Genomic DNA, 5,000 nt, shown 5'->3' with positions numbered 1-5,000 from the left:
CTGTCTGCCTTGCCTGAACTGTCTGAAGGCCCTATCGCTCGAACCCTAGGACTCTCAGACCCTCTTAACCCCCCCTTCCCCCCCCCCCCCCCCCCCCCCCCCCCCCCCTCCCGGCCTCTCAGCCCACTCTCCTCTCCCTCAGAATGCTTGTTGTGCATTTGATCTGGAGAATAGTTTCACCAGCTTTACTATGTTTACGTATTTCATCATGTGACAGTATTTGCAGTTAAAATTGATTAAGTTGAAAAGGATGTTGAATGGATTATTATTATTATTATTATTATTATTATTATTTAGTTATTTTGGTGATCATTTTGATCATGAATATTTTTGAATACTTCAGCAGTATATTTGAATAATTTGGGTTATTTATAAACGGTTATAAGGTGTTGTTTTCAGCAATGTTTGACAGATTGAAAATGTTTGACATTTTCAGAGAGACATTTAGAGACTATAAGTACAGTATAAGACAATGCACACGTCTTGTTTGTCTGGATATCTCCTTGTTTTAACAGACGCAAAAAAACTCAACAATCTGGCAGTAAATGGACCCTGACATGGTCCTTATCTCACTTGATATTATACACATACACCTAAAAAAATAAACATCTAATGGGACTCAATGGGACTTATTCACCTGCCATCAGTGGCCATCTTGGATCTATCAGTTCCCCACCCAGCTAGCATTTTGAACCAAATGCTGCTTGGTGATTAAGTCTAATGGTGACTAATACATTATTATAAATACTATTCTAACACAAATGGTAGAGAACTTTCTAGCACTCAGGTACCAATCCTGTCTGTATTGACCTACACTAGTTTACACTGTAGCGGTAGGAACAACATACTGTTGCTTTTCACAACCACACACACACACACATGCACACAAGCGAGCAATTTACACACACGTACACACATATATCCGTGCATACACAGAACATACACACGCACACAAGCATTCACACATAGTCACCCACACACACACACACACACACACACACGGTCACACACACTTGTCTGCACACACACACACACCCCTACACACACACATACACATACACACACACACACACACACACACACGCACACACACACACACACACACACACACACACACACACACACACACACACACAGAGTGAGGCCTCTGAAGCAGGATAGGGAGGGGGCCAGGCAGCGGATGGCTGGTATATACAGTGTGGAAGAGAAGAACAAAACCAGACATTCCTCGTGGACCTGCTGGCATTCTGTCGCTCTGTGCTCCTGTCCTCCACCATCTTGTTTGAGGCTTCATGTTGTCTTCGCAACAGAAAGAGCTGAGAAGGAAGGTTTAGAAAGGTTAGCCAAGTAGCCATGCATGCTTGAGGAACACAACAATGATCTTGCCAATTAACTATTGGTTGGTGGTTGCCCAGTGTGATCATATTATAAATGTTGACCTAAAAAACATACAGGAAAAAAAAAACAGTTGACCGACCTTGTCTCTATTTACTGTTTTCTAATTGTTCATGTTTTTACTTCCTGTGACTTTGATTTGACACCTATCATATTCAGACTGATATAAATTAAGTAAATATCATCTCATCTTATTTCCTCTTATTATTCTTTGCCTGGATGACATTTTGAATAAAGTTATATTCAAGAGGATGAATAAGGATGATAAGAGGTATTGGTCCTGCCAGCTGATTTCTTCAGAGGGCTGACTAATCCTTTTCTTCAATGACAGTCTCTGGATGTTTGACATGCTGGAGATGAGGGCTGATATTATCTGCTTGGTGTGTTAATCTCACAACTCAGCACCTCCAGTGTGGCACTTGATACACTGGAGTGTATCTCACGTTTAGGCCTCAAACCAATGATATCACTAAAAAGAGGACTGGCATCTGTAGAATTTTGCAACAATGGTAAAATTTGTATACCATTTAAAATATAAATACAAAAGTTAATGGGTTTGATCCTCAATGTCCACAGCCTACCTGGAGGCATCCTTGATCATCCTAACCCTACCTGTTCATAAATAACATGTAACTCAATTGACTCTAAGTTACTAGGGATATAAGTTACAACCATCAGCAAAATAACTAAATTGTATACAGTAAATACTAGAGAAATCATCATTGAGCAATCCCAAACGACACAATCTTCGTAGATTTGATTGTAGATTGGTGTTTAGATTGGTTTGTAAAATGGTGTGTAGATTGGTCTGTGTATCTGTGTGAGGATTAGTGTATAGATGGTCTGTAGATTGGTGTGTAGATCAGTGTGTGGATCTGTGTGTAGATTGGTGTAAGATGGTGTCTAGATTGGTGTGTGGATCTGTGTGAAGATCTGTGTGTAGATTGTGTGTAGATTGTGTGTAGATTGTTGGTTAGATTGTCGTGTATGTGGGTGTGAATCTTTGTTGTCTTTGTCTAGTACTATCGACTGAGTGGGTTTGTGAGGCTGCACACATACCAGGAGCTTCTATGATTCACACAGTGAGGTGACTTTATGTGTACAGAAGAATAAATTTAGGTGATTGATCTCGACCCTCTGTTTTGTAATTAACTGCTGTTCACGGAACTGGTTGATACGGTTATGCAGGGTCAAAACTCGACAGCCAAAGCCTATCAGAACTAGATGAGTTTATAAGCACACAGACACACACATACACACAAACACATACAAACACAGACACAAACACATAGATCAGTTGGATGAGTGTTAATGGTCCTTAAATTACCCTGACTTGTCACAGTGGGGCTGCTACAGTGTTTGTGTACAGAGTGTGCGTGTGTTTTGTGTATGTGTGTGTTTGTGTGTGTGTGCGTGCGTGTGTGTGTGTGTGTTGTAATGCATTCCACTGGGTGTGGGCCCGACAGTCTTCAAACCAATCTGCACTCATTTAACATTTCCTCCTGTCTGTCAAACTCCCCTTATTGTCTGCCTATAACCCCTTTTTATGTCTATTGACTGTGTGTGTGTCTCTCTCTCTCTCTCTCTCTCTCTCTCTCTCTGTCTTTTTCTCTCTCTCTCTGTCTTTCTCTCTACTTGTCCCCTCATTCTGCCTCCTACTAGCCGTCTCACTGTAGAGTGCATTCCTGCAATTCTTCAACATCAATCACCTCCTTTCTCTAGGACTCACTTGCTCTCTCTCTCTCCTTCTCCCTCTCTTCCAGTCTGGGTCTTGGGCCCTTGCTGACAGACCCTTGCTGGCCTGTTGAGTGGGGAGGGTGGGGTGGGGGGAACAGAGGCCCTTGCACCCCGTGCTGGGAGCATTCCTCTCTGGGGAACAACCGTGGATAATGTCCCCGGTTGTGGGGGTATAGCAGGGGTTGGGGGTAGGGGGGCTTGTTTTGGTGGTGGGGGTAGAGAGAGAGAGAGAGAGAGAGAGAGAGAGAGAGAGTGGAGAGGGGGGGCATCTCTGGGTACAATTTATCCTCTCAAGGGGCTCACTTACACTGTGACCCCTGCACTGATCCCCCCTCCACCCCTCCCCAACCCATCATTCAAGTTCCCCTCCCCTTCCCCTCCATCCTTCCGGCATCCAACCTGTACTATTAAAAGATTAAACACTTATGCTGCTTTTCCAATGAACTTCCCGACGGGGAGATGCTGACAGGCTAGCTGACATGCTAGTCGACAGGCTAGCTGGCTACAGGACAGGAACAGGAACATTCATTAAAAGCTTAATTAACACTTTTCATATTTCATTCACACTCTTTCTAGCAAAGATTCCATTGTTGCTCATTTGTCCATTTTTTAAACATCAGCAAAAGATGATGTTTCCGTTTTTTTGGAGTTAGTCCAATTTATAGAATTTGATTAAAAGCATTATACTAACGTTTCATTAGAACTTTGAATTTTTATTGTATCTTATTCTCTGTTTTTCCACTGCTGCTGGGCTGTTATAACAAAGGAATTTCCCCTCCGGGGGATAATAAAGTTGTTATCTATCTTATCTATCTATCTTATAGAGATTTCAGCAGGTTTCCCTCTGCTACATCTGAATGTCCCTCTGATGTTCTGACTCTCCTGATATTCTTGAACGATCGATCCTGATCGGATCAACCGTTCAATCCGATCCTATGCGGCGACATTTCTGCTGCCGTGTTCTGGGGAAACCTGAGGGCCGGTTCGAGTGGAAGGCCACAGGTCGACTAATTACTTCTTATTACAACTATTAGCTCCACGGCCCTCTTCCGCTTGGACACGTGTCGCCAAGGCATCTATCCCCTTGACTAATCCTTGAAACAATTGCTTCCTTCTACACCAAACCTTATTCTTGACATGACCCAGCCGTGGAGGTGTGTTTGACCCCCAACACCCACCAAGATATTGTGCAGTAAAATAAGCAATGCAATGGATTGCCATGCCATAAGATAGAGATCATAATCTCTCAATATACAATATATTGTTCATCTACATGCTATCCCACTTTGCAAACTTCAACCATATGAATAATACAATTAAAATCACAAGGTGAAAAGTAGTCTTGCACCGTTGCATTTTTCTTTCTTTCATTTTTCTTTTCTATATTGTATCAATCCAAAGGTCCACATGGTCATCGTTTCGAACCACAGTGCTCTGCACTTCTTCCATATCTGACACGCAGTAGAGAGAATACATGTGTGTGGTACGTACGCACACAGACAGTCACTCACAAGGAACAGGACAAAGACTATCCCCAGATGCTCTCTGAGTACAACGCAAATACAGTCATGTTCAATATCTTCACAAATTGACAGTTAGTGGTCTGGGGGGGTGGCTGCTGGTGCAGGGGCTCCTGAAACAAGGCAGAGGAAGGAGAAGAAGAAGAAGAAGAAGAAGAAGAAGAAGAAGAAGAAGAAGAAGAAGAAGAAGAAGAAGAAGAAGAAGAAGAAGAAGAAGAAGGAGGAGAGGAGGAAGAAGAAGAAGAAGAAGAAGAAGAAGAAGAGGAGGAAGAAGAAGAAGAAGAAGAAGAAGAAGAAGAAGAGGAGGAAGAAGAAGAAGAAGATGAAGAAGAAGAAGAAGAAGAAGAA

Source organism: Pollachius pollachius (assembly GCF_949987615.1).
Source record: "Pollachius pollachius genome assembly, chromosome: 11".
Classification (NCBI taxonomy): Eukaryota; Metazoa; Chordata; class Actinopteri; order Gadiformes; family Gadidae; genus Pollachius; species Pollachius pollachius.
This window is presented reverse-complemented; position numbering follows the sequence as displayed.